Source organism: Ambystoma mexicanum, chromosome 2p (assembly GCF_040938575.1).
Source record: "Ambystoma mexicanum isolate Mex_15411 chromosome 2p, UKY_AmexF1_1, whole genome shotgun sequence".
Taxonomy (NCBI): Eukaryota; Metazoa; Chordata; class Amphibia; order Caudata; family Ambystomatidae; genus Ambystoma; species Ambystoma mexicanum.
In genome coordinates, this window is record NC_090923.1 from 953,711,754 (window position 1) to 953,724,278 (window position 12,525).

General features: G+C 44.0%; 1 protein-coding gene across 2 annotated transcripts in view; it reads right to left on the bottom strand.

Annotated features, from left to right (window-relative positions):
• Positions 1-12,525, bottom strand: part of LOC138566955 (serine/threonine-protein kinase MRCK alpha-like) — a 2,642,347-nt gene that overhangs the window by 1,691,911 nt on the left and 937,911 nt on the right. The gene's annotated exons all lie outside the window — the stretch shown is intronic.

A 12,525-nucleotide genomic window follows, 5' to 3' on the forward strand; every position in this document is an offset into this window, starting at 1 on the left:
AGCGCGCCCGTTGGCCTCAGTTCTGTTTTTTCGTATCAGAGCCCATGTATTATAAACAAAGGCGTGCCTCTTATTGACCCAAGCCTTGAAAGAATTTAGAGTGTAAACCACGTAAACTGTACTGTGGGGTAGGATGGGAGGGTCGATGAGGAATACGTGGGAGGAACATCCAATCGAAAGAACGTTACAGTTGGTAAGTAACTTGTTCTTCGAATGGATTGCGTCCTCCCACGTATTCCTCATCTTAGATAGACTCCCAAAGCAGTTTTGTATTGGAGGCGGGAGTACAGATGCCTTTTAGTCATGTACCGACTCATTTCGAGCTGAGGACCCGTATACAGGGGTACGCCAGACATACTGCGATCTGGGACCCACTGTGGCCCTTCACAGTCAGCGGGAACCCGAGAGATGTCGGCCTGAAGCACTCTCAGGCATATTCCTAAGTGCAATCACGCACACACTATCCTTCAACCACGTGAGGATATTTCCCAGCTTGCCACTGCCACCGGAGCAGCAGAATCAACGGACAGCACCACCAATGGTGCCTTTCCTGACGAAGGCCAGCATATAGACCGGCTTCAATCAAGCAATGATTTGGCCGAAACACACCTGTGTCGATCCCCGTGACACAACTGTATCTTCCCCCTTGTGTATGTTGTGTAAATATCTGTTGTGTACACCTTGTGTGAACTAACCCTGGGGCCATTTTCAAGCCTCAGGTATACTTTCCCTGCTTGATAGTTCTTTCTCTATCACATCTATACAGGGAATGTACTTCAGTGTGGAGTTTTAACCTCAATACATCAGAGGTTGACACTTAACCCGTGTTACCACCGTTCACAATCACTTTTGTCCGTTTGATGCCAAAAAACTTTCGTGCTTATCGAAAGACCTGTAAAATAAATTGTTGAATGAACTAAAAAAGGACTGTGTCAATGTAAAATAAACATACATGCACGGCACAACTGGCTTACTTGTAGGATCTTCTTCATCCTGATTATTCCTTTTTTTGTTCATGTACCGAATGTAGTACAGATTTGGCAAATAAAACTCCTTGAGATGTAGTGGAGTCCAAAGCATAATGTTTGATGAAAGTATGCATGGATGACCATGTGGCTGCTGCACAAATATCTTGCACAGGGACACCCCTCTTAAGTGCTGTTGAAGTTGCTATGCCCCTAGTTGAATGGGCTCTGAAGCCCTCAGGGGGATCTTTTCTGGCTAGCCTATAACACTCTGTTATGGCTAAAATTATCCATCTTGATAATGTTTGTTTGGTTACGGCTAGTCCGAATTTACGGCCAGTGTATCCCACAAAAAGTTGACCACACTGACGTATCTTTGACAATCTTGAGATGTAAAAGCTTAGAGCCCTTCTGGGATCTAGCCTATGCAGTCTTTCCTCTTCCTTACATGTGTGAGGAGGAGGAGGGTAGAACGCAGGTAGAATTATTTTCTGTGACAGATTAAAGTCAAACTATTTTTGGCAGAAAAGATGGTTTAACTCGAAGGACAACTTTATCTTTATCTGATGGTGTGAGGAGGACCACTCAAAAGTGCTGCAACTCACTTACTCTGTGGGCTGATGTCAATGCAATTAAAAGTATAGTTTTTAATGTAAGAAGCCTTAACGGACAAGAATGTAAAGGCTCAAAGGGTGCACATGTCAGAAATTTAAGTACCAAATTTAAATCCCACACAGGAACTTGAAAAGGTACTGGTGGAAAAACATTGTTTAAACCTTTTAGAAATTGTATTATTAAGGGTATCTTAAAATAAGATCTTTCTTCTGATGAGCGCTTGAAGATAGATAGCGCTGCTACATATCCTTTTATTGTCTTAACCTGGAGCCCCAGATTAGCTAAATGTAATAGAAAAGATAATACCATTGGAATGTCACATTCAAAAGGATCCACATTCTTATCCCTGCACCAGTTACTGAATTTATTCCAACAACACCGGTACAAAGATTTTGTTGCTGGCCTTCTGGCCGAAAGCAACACCTCCATAACATCATCCGGAAGGTCCCAATCCTTGTATCTCAACCTCTCAGAAGCCATGCGTGAAGGTTGAGTACGCTGACCTCTGGATGGAGAACGTGACCTCCCTCTTGCGAGAGAAGATCCTCTCTTTTTGGAAGACGTATTGGAGGGCAGATGGACATGTCGAGAAGGTCCGGGTACCACGTTCTCCTGGCCCAATCGGGGGCAATTAGGATCATGGTTTCGGGGCTTTGCCTGAACAAGTATCGAAGAGTGCTCCTATAAACTGGAGCTTCTGTGATGGTATCAAGTTTGACTTTTTTAAATTCTGAGAAAACCCTCGTTTGTGAAGGAAGTGGCAAGTCTTGGATAGATGATCCTGGACTTGTTCTGGAGAACGTGCCCTGATCATCCAATCGTCCAAATAGGGGTAGACATGAATCCCCCCCTTTTCTGAGACTCACTGCCACTACCGCCATCAACTTGGTGAAAACTCTTGGGGCGGAGGTCAACCCGAAAGGCAGAACTCGAAACTGATAGTGAGAGTTTCCAATCGCGAACTTCAGGTACTTTCTGTGCTTGAGATGGATTGGCACATGAAAGTAAGCATCCTGAAGGTCCAATGATACCAACCAGTCTTGAAGTTGGAGAGCCTGAAGGATCTGAGAAAGAGTGACCATCTTGAACTTGTCCTTCCTGAGGAACTTGTTCAAGTTTCTCAAGTCCAAGATGGGTCTCAGTCCTCCGTCCTTCTTTGGAATGAGGAAATATGGGGAATACCAACCCTTGTTCCTCTCCGCTACAGGTACATGTTCTATTGCACCTTTCTGTAGCAGGGTTAAAACTTCCTGCAACAGGAGCGGGTCTGGATTTTTGGTAGAGTTGTATTCCGGTGGGTGATTGAGGTTTCTTTAGAAAAGGAAGGCAGTAACCTCGGGATACTGTTTCCAGTGCCCAAACATCTGAAGTAATGCCCCGCCATTTTTTCAGATGCTGTGAGATCCTGCCTCCCACTGGGGTCTTGTGAGTCAAAACCTCAGAGTGGTTTTGCAGCAGCTCCAGCAGCGGCTGAAGGGACAGATGCTGCTGCTGGGGCAGATCTAGCGCCTCTGACGACCCCTCCAGGAAGATGAGCCTGTGTAGGGGCGTTGCCGAGGTTGTCGTATAGCGGCACTAAGTGACTTTGCCGCTGCCTTGGAGGTCTGCAGCTTCTCCAAACTTTCATCCGCCTTGCTGCCAAACAACCTCGAGCCATCAAATGGCATGTTAAGGAGTCTAGATTGAACATCTGGTGCAAAACCTGACTTGCTTAGCCACGCAAATCTGCGTAGCACTGCGCTAGACGCCATGGACCTGCTGATACTGTCAGCAGTGTCCAAACCTGCTTGAAGGCATTCTCCCGAAGCCTCCTTACCATCCTTAATTATGGATAGGCAACCATCACGTTCCTCTCCTTCCGGGATGTGTTGAGCTGCCGCTGACATGCAGTCCCACAGAGTATAATTAAATCTAGCCAATGTACAAGATACATTGGTAGACTTCATAGCCATGCTCCCTGATGTAAAGATCGTTTTCGACCAAGTATCTATTTTCTTGTCATCCCTATCAGGGGGTATAGTGGGGTATGCAGCATTTTTTGTTGATGTGGCTGCCTGAATTACCAGACTCTCAGGAGAAGGATGTTTACTCAAATACTCTGGGTCAGAGTTACAAGGTCTGTATTTTGCCACATATTTTTTATTTACTGCTGGACTAGATTCTGGTCTTTCCCAAGCAGCATTTACTCTCCTTTGCAGGGCAATATGAAAAGGAAGTATGGGGTCTGGTTGAGGACCTCCTGACAAAATATCTGTCATATCATCATCCTGGTATACAGGTGAATTATTACCCCACCCCATAAACTGTTACTCTATTCATGGGTTTTCTGTAACCCAGATCAGCATGTTCTGCTGGATCTGGTCTCTCAAATTCATATTCAGGAGATGTGTCTATTCCACTTGCAGACTGTAAACATTCATACAAATCCCGCATTTTTGATTGAGGATTTATTAATTCCTCTGGAACATCTCTTGTTCCATATTTTACCCCTGCTGATGTAACCTCAGGTTCATCTTGTTATTCATATTCTTCATTTTCTGATGACATTTCTCCATATACAGATGACATAGTATGGAAAAAATCATGTCTGTTTTCAGGGTGAAATATTTTTTCAGGAATATCTTTCAACCCTGGTGTCGACGTCGACAGAAGCGTCAATGGCGTCGAAGTCGTGGCCGTTACCTTCAATGTTGTCGAGGTATTCGTCGATGTTTTCGAAGGCACTACAAATGGCGTCGAAGGAATCTTCGAGGCAGTCGATGTTGTCGAAGTAATCTTTGAAACACTCGACGCCGTCGAAGAAATCTTCGAGGTCGTCGATAAAATATTCAACGTGACTTTTCTGTTGGGTCGTCGACCCTTTATACTCGACAGCCTTCGACAGAGGCTTCGGAGATGTTTTTGTCAAAGTCTTTAATGACTTATCGACGTTGAAAGTCTTTTTCGTAGAGTCTGTCTTTTTAGGTGTCTAGGAAGAGTCCCTAGAAGACACCCTCGACAATTTCTTGTCGGACTTCTTAGTTTTAGACCTTCCTCTGTCACTTTTGTGACTAGAGGCATGACCTTCAACAGACATTTTTGAGGGGGTCTGGGCCGCGTTCTCAAAAATGTTCATCATGGACTCTCTAAACGCTTCTCACTTTTTAGGGGAGTCATGTTTAGTTGGACAAGTAATAACTTCCTCCGAAGTCGAGGAAGAAGAAGAAGAAGAAGAAGAAGGAGGAGATCGGTGATGTCTCTTTTTCGCCTTTTTGGACGAAGAAGAAGAGGACTTCCTTGATCTACTCCTCGATCGTGATTTTTTTATGGTGTTTTGCCGAAAACTCAGCCGAGTCTTTCTTCCCTCTCGAAGAAAACTTTGAGGATTCCTCCCCCACCGCCAGTTTACCTCGTCTTTCTTTCAAGGCCTTGTGGGTCATGGATTGGCACGAACCGCAGTCATCGATCCGATGTTCGGACCCGAGACACCAGAGGCAGTTACGGTGAGGGTCAGTCAGCGACATTTTTCTGCCGCACCTTGACACTTCTTAAACCCCGTTTTCGGAGTAGATGGGTTTGAGGAAGAAAACATAATCGCTTAAGACTGAAGCGCCGTTTTATTTCGATCCGAAGCAAAGCTAACGGAAAAACGGAACTGAGGCCAACGGGCGCGCTCAAGGCATTTATACTACGGATGACGTCGACACTCGACGGATGCCGCCGAGGGACATCGACGCCGTCGCCTTGATTGGAGCGCCCTCTGGTGGAGAGAGAAAAAATTTCCGAAGCAGCATAGCTGAAGGTAAGGATATATTTAAGATGAGGAATACGCGGGAGGACACAATCCATTCAAAATATTTTTTTAACACTTCCTGGCCAAATTGTGCATCCATCTTTGAACTAGAATCCATGGAATAATGTTGGCAGGAAGCATGTGGTGATGCCTGTGTAAGAGACTGCTTTACAAATATATTCCAGAGGAAAAGGTCTTGAAAAACACTAGCAATATGCTGGTAGAGCAAATGTCCCATGTATGTTCGAGATAAAACTGTAGAGCTTTGCTTACATATAAGTTGGGGGGAAACGATCAGTATTAGAAAGTGTTTAGAAAGAATATGGACAAAACATTTGTTGATTAATACAACGCTCAGAAAAAACTGTATAGATGGATAGGTTGGTGGCTTGTCCTTATGCTTTTTGCAAACTGTTGAATACAGCCATCCCATCCACTCAGCCATCCTTGGCTCTGAATGAGAAAAGAAAACTGACAGTGGGGAAAGGAAGGTGCCATTTGAGAGGAAAGAAGGCCCATTCACCTGGGAAAACCCCTTAGAGTCTCTGCTGTTGAGAACAAAAATAGCAGTATGAATCCAGATGACAAAAAAACTCAGTAAAAATAAAAGGAAATGAGGTCTGGAAAACAGGGAAGATAAAACCGAAGGAAAATACAGGGCAGCACCAACAGTCCAAAAGAGGACAACAGCCATAAGAAGTAAGGGAATTAAATGTGAAAAGCGAGGCGCTCAACGAAAGGCACGTATCGTCTCAATGTGCTGCCACCTCAGTGAGTATTTTACTATATTGAGCTGGAACCGCAGCATACGATAACTCAGGAGCAGTTGCTGCCATTTTGTAATGGGCTAGCATGGGTATATACCCACATTGGGTGCATGTTAGAATGGACGCTGGTAAGCCAACAGAAGGTTGACCTCGGGGCTGTCCAAGGGAATTCCAAAGCATGAGCAGTGTCATGGCAGTGGGGAACTTTTATTTAATTGTGTCAAGCACAGACCTAGCTGGCGGGCAGCAGAGCACTGTAGAGGGTGTGGGTAGCCAGCGTATGGTATGGCATCTTCTAACAATAGCCCAGTACTAGGAGTTACAGTCTGTCCATGCGTTGGTCTGTACATCCATTGTGATTAGTGTTTGGTTAGCTGTTATGGAAAAAGCCACGTTTTGAGATATTTGCAAAATTGGAGAAATGTAGGGGCATGCAGTGCAGATACCTGAATCAAGTTCCAATGGGTGGGTAAATGAGAAGAGAAGGATTGTTTGTGTATCCTCTCTTTGCGAGTGAGTTGTGATTCAAACTGTGTGCCGAGCGTGTGCCACCGGATGAATAAGTTAATTACCTCTGGTAATATTCTTTCTACTGTTGTTCCTGCCATGGATTCCTCATCGGCAATATACCGATATCCTGCTTGCAGTTTCTGAAACGTTGACAGCAGAGGGCACTGTGCGTCGAGTTGAGGTCCCTCTACAGCTTCCATCCCCGCGCTTGGTCGTTGGTATAAATAGCACGCACTGCACCCGTTGCCTCAGTTCAAGTTTTACCTCTCTTGTTGCACAGCATCCTTGAGGATTCAAAAAAGTCTTGGGCGTTGAGGACGATCTAATACAGCAAAACCCACGTACAGTGAGAGGGCCAGGTTGGGAGGGCGATAAGGAATCTGTGGGAGGAACATCCAGTAGAAAGAACATTACCAGGTAAGGAATTTGTTCTTCTAATGGGTTGTGTCCTCCCAAGGATTTCTCATCTTTGATAGACTCCCATTGCAGTTTGTAAATGGAAGTGTGACTAATTAATTTTGTTACCTATTTATGCTGTGAAGAACAGCTTTCCCAAATCTAGTGTCCTGTCCTGCCAAGGAATCTAGGCAGTTATGGTTTGAGGTGTGTAACGAAGACCAGGTTGCAGCATTACAAATATCCTGCTCTGGTACACCTCTTAAGGGTTGAAGTGGTTGCCACTCCCCTGGTAGAATGTGCCCTTAAATAATCCAGAACATCCTTACCAGCCAGGGAATAACATTCTGTGATGCACAGAATAATCCACTGTGAAAGTCTGTTTGGTCACAGCCTGCCCTAACCTATGTCCAGTGTAACCAACAAAAAGTTAGTAGTCTTGTCTGATGTTAGGTAGTCCGCTTATATAGAAGCTTAAAGCTTTCTTAGGATCTAGTCGATGTAACCTCTCTTCATCCTTGGAAGGGTGAGCGGGTGGGTAAAAAGCTGGTAAAACTATTTTCTCCATCAGGTGAAATTCCAACACCATCTTAGTAAGAAAGGAGGGATGAGCCCTCAGAACAACCTTCTCCTTGGATAAAATGGTGAAATGAGGTTTGCACAATAAAGCCTAAAGCTCACTCACCCTACGGGCAGAAGTGATGGCTACTAGAAAAATAGTTTTTAGAGCCAACAACCCAAGTTGACAGAAATGGATAGTCTTAAAATGGGGCTCCCAACAACACATGTAAGACCAAATTAATATCTTTGTCAGTGCCTTGAGGAACTGAACAATGGGAATTTTAAGAGCAAAACAGGTTGCACTTCCTGTTGGTATTTGATGCAAACCAAGCGACTTGAGGGGTTTCACAAAGGGTGAAGATCTCTGAAGGACTTCCTGACCCAATTCCCACTCGTGGGAGACTGTTCTGCCCGCTTACTGTATCCACCATTGTGTTCTCTTCTCCAGGTGAACGCCCAAATTAGGGATTCCTTCTTGAAGTGCCAAAACTAGAGCTGCATTGCCTCTCTGCACAGTGGTAGTGACCCTACTGCACCTCTCTTGTAGAGGTAATGCATAGCCACTGTGTTGTCTGTCATTATCAGGATGCTCGTCCCCCGTACAGAAGGCTAAAAGGCCACCAGCGTCCGCTCTAAAAGGTAGATGTGTAGTTTGGATTCTGATGGAGATCAACGACTGCCGATTGTTAGATTGTCCATGTGAGCTCCTCATCCCATGAGGGAGGAGTTCATTATACAGTCATCTCCAGCCAGGGCTGCCAAAAAAGGTTCCCCTATCCTCACATTCTCCTTGCAAGCCCACCACAGGAGATCTTGTGCGATCTTGCTCGGGACTGAAGGTCCGTCATCCTGCTGGAGAATTGTGACCATTGGGATCTGAGGGCCCACTGAAGAGACCTCATCCTTAAGTGGGCCGCAGGCACTACGAAAATGCAGGATGCCATGAGGCCGAGCAACCTCAGAAAAATGGAAGTTCGGTAGATGTTGGGTATTTTTAAACTTTTCCACCATCTGCAAAATATGTTGAACCCTCAACTCGGGGGCAGAGGGGTGGGCGGGGCAAAGCTATCCCCGAGGAAGAGTCCAGGACTGCTCCAATGAATTGCAGCTTTTGAGAAGGTGTCACCTCTGACTTCCTGAAGTTTGGGGAGAAGCCCAGTCTGTGGAGGAAGTGGCAGGTGCTGCCGAGATGTTCAATAGCCTATTTGCAAAAATTAGCTCTAATCAGTCAATCGTCTAGGTAGAGAAAGATGTGGATCCCTCCCCTCCTTAGAGTCTCTTCCACCGCCGCCATCAACTTGGTGAAGACACTCTGGGCAGAGGTAAGCCCAAAAGGCATTTTACCAAAAATGAAAGGCGAACCTCAGATACTTCCTGTGCTTGGGATGCATAGGAACATGAAAGTAAGCATCCTGAAGATCGAGTGACACCATCCAATCTTGGAGCTGAAGAGCCTGGAGGATCTGCACAACAGTGACCATCTTTAATCGGTCCTTCCTGAGGAGCTTTTTCAAGCATCTCAGGTCCACAATGCGTCGCCGTCCACTGTATTTCTTTGGAACTAGAAAATAAGTGGAGTACCAACTTTGGTATTTCTCTGCTAAAGGTACCCTTTTACAGGGCAGCTTTCTCCAGCAGGGAGAGAATCTCTTGCAGAAGTAGGTCTGGCTACTGAAGAGATTGATTGGGGGACAATCTGGAGATCTTTTCAAAAACGAAAAGGCAATATCCCTGGGCTAATGTTTGCAGTGCCCAAGCATCCAAAGTAATGCTTCGCCATTTTTTGTGATGCTGAGTCAATCTGCCCCCCACTACAGACCTGTGGGTTAAGGGCTCAAAGCGGTTTTGGAGTAGTACTTACAGCGGTATGTAATAAAGCTCAGAATGCTTGGGTGATTCTACCTCTGCACCCTTGTGCTCCACGAGGGAATCTTCTTTGTCCTCACTGGGGAAACTGGCCCCTGACCCGACAGACTGAAGACTAAAATCAAAATGAACGACCTCTCCAACTCAGAGGTTGTCTGGCTTTGCTGAGGTTGGCGTACTGCCGCTCCTAAAGATTTAGCAGCCGCCTTTGAGGCTTGCAATTTCTCAATACTCTAGTCAGCCTTGGTGCCAAAAAGGTGATATCCATCAAATGGCATGTTTAACAGCCTTGATTGCAAATGTGGGGCAAATCCCAACTTACGCAGCCACGCAAACCTTCTTGCGACTGTGCGAGCTGACATGGAACGGCCCATGCAATCAAAGGTGTCCAAACCCGATTGTAAGGATTGATACGCCGCCTCCTTGCCATCCTGGATAATATTCAGGACACCTTCTCATTTCCCCTTCAGGGATATTCTCAGCTGCTTGAGCTATCACACCCCACAAGCTGATGCTGTAATTTGCCAATGTACAAGAGACATTAATGGCCTTCAACGTCCTACTTCCAGCTGAGAAATGTTATTCTGATTGATCCAATTTCTGTGGTTCTTTACAGTTTTGGTAAGTCGTTCACAATTGTGTGACTTTGTTAATGTTGAACATTCCGCATTTAGTTGTTCTTGGTTCTGATAGTGGGTGGCATCTATATCATTCCCTATTGGGATGGTGCTCGCTGTATCAATATCCGTCCGTTCCTCAGCGAGGACCATCCCAATAGGGAATGATATAGATGTCACCCACTATCAGAACCAAGAACAACTAATCAAAAAATGGCATAAAGCAGAACATGGACTGCTAGATGCTGCAGAATGTTCAACATTAGCAAAATCACACAATTGTGAACTACTTACCAAAACTGTAAAGAACCACAGAAATTTGTTCAATCAGAACTTTCATCAATACAAGACTAAGGAACAAGTCTTTATGAATTTTGACTGCAAATTTCTACACTATGTATATATTGCACTGTACCTATGATAACCACAGAATATAATAAACCAATGTACTAGTTCCTTGGAAAAGCCCAAGAAAGGGCAAAACAAACGCACAGGCCACCTAGCGGAGTTATGTTGGCACAAACCACTGAAACACATTTGTTGTAAATCACGGATGTAAATACTCTGATTAAGTTGTATTAAAACCAACAAGCCTGTTATCACTAGCTAGTGTCCATTTGTAAATTATTGATGAAAAATTGCATGCAACTATATTGCATACTTGAAATGCGCATGGGCTAACAGAGACACTCAAACCCCTACTCTTTAATTACAGAACGGTCTGTGAATACCGGTCCCTGTACAGCCTTGCAGCCACTGACCACCATAAAGTCTGGACTAGTCAGAAACCCAATTAGACAACAGAAACTTAAAAAAAAGGGTTAGAGCGCACCAACTGATACTATTCACCAACTTCTAAATGATCAGCCTAACCTTTCAAGTCAACATAAGATGTTTCTAAAGGGTACAAAAAGGCTGCTGGTAATTTGTATAAATGTACAACTCCAATAAGGCCGTAACATGCTGTTTTTTTGTTTAGAAAACTGGGTAATAGCGGACAGTCAATAGGGCTTTATCTCTTTTTTTTAACAATATTTCATTCTTACTTCCAGTAGCTCGACCATATCCCAGGTACCTGTAACTTATCACCCTATCTATCACGCCCAGGCTATTACTGATAGAGAACCTCCCTGCGTATCTCCTACAAGCTGACATAAATTGTGTTTTCTTAAGATTTACCTTTAACCCATTTAATTATGCATATTTTATGGTCGATTGGGCACTATGACTAATTCCCGTAAAGGTATTATCAAACATTATCAATTCATCCACATATCCAAGCCAACAAACTTTATTTCAACACAATTTGGGAAAGGCATTCACCTTTTCTTCGAAGACACTGCCAAAATCAGAAACATACAAATTAAACAGGAGGGGAGCCAAGACACATCCTTGCCTGACTCCCCTCCTGATTAGTATCTGTTCAGAGAGTTCACACATATTGCTCAATCTGCCTCTAGCAGTTTTGCCCAAAGTTGTAACCTATCCACTGTCAAATGCAGTCTACAAATAAAAGATACAAAGGAAAAGACTTTCACCTTAGCCTGTTCCAGGAGGGTGTTAGAAATAAAGATATTCATATTCGTTGAACACCCACTCCTGAAACCAGTCTGAAAGCTGCAGATGCATCCTCTTTTTCAACCCAGTTATTTATTTCCTTTAAGAGCACGGAGCAGAAGATTTTATTAGTAGCATCAGTTAATGTAAGCAGACGATAGTTAGCTGGTATATCCATCTGCTCTATTTTATACACATGGATTAAGTGCAATATCTTCCAGGATTCAGGTACCCACCCAGTATTTGTTATTTTTGAGAACAGGATCTTTAGAATGTCAGCCCACAATGGCGGATTGGCTTTTTAAAAAAAATCAGATTACATAGACCATCAGGCCCTGGTACTTGTGAGGATTTAAGACATTTGATTATTTTAATGACGTCATCTAATTCAAATTCTATTTCTATTGTAGATTCTCTTGCCACAGCATATTCGCTGGCAGAACATTTCTCCAAAAGATGTTCTCTCCAGGATGCTTCACTGATGCTCAAATAACCTCCTTTATTAGTCAGATTTATATTTAGCTCAGTTTTTTTACTATCTCCATCAACCAGCACCTTCACCGTGCTTTGCCAAACCACATTGTCTGCAGACATCCAACATCTCTTCATCCAGTTATTATACCCATTTTTCAGTTTACATTTTAATAGTAGTCTTTCCACCAATGGCAGATTAGATTTAACAATCCTCAGCTCCTGGCGTAACTTATTTCCAAGCACATATCATCTTATCATGCAACCTCCCCACCCTTAGTCCCTGCTTGAGGGAAATAAAGTTGCCCATGGAAAGATCTAGGATACTATATCAGCATTTATCATAGGACAATATTCATCCTTGACATAAATATTGCACTTTCTTGCTTTTTCCAGATTTCTCTCCATCCATCCCAGCCTATTACCAC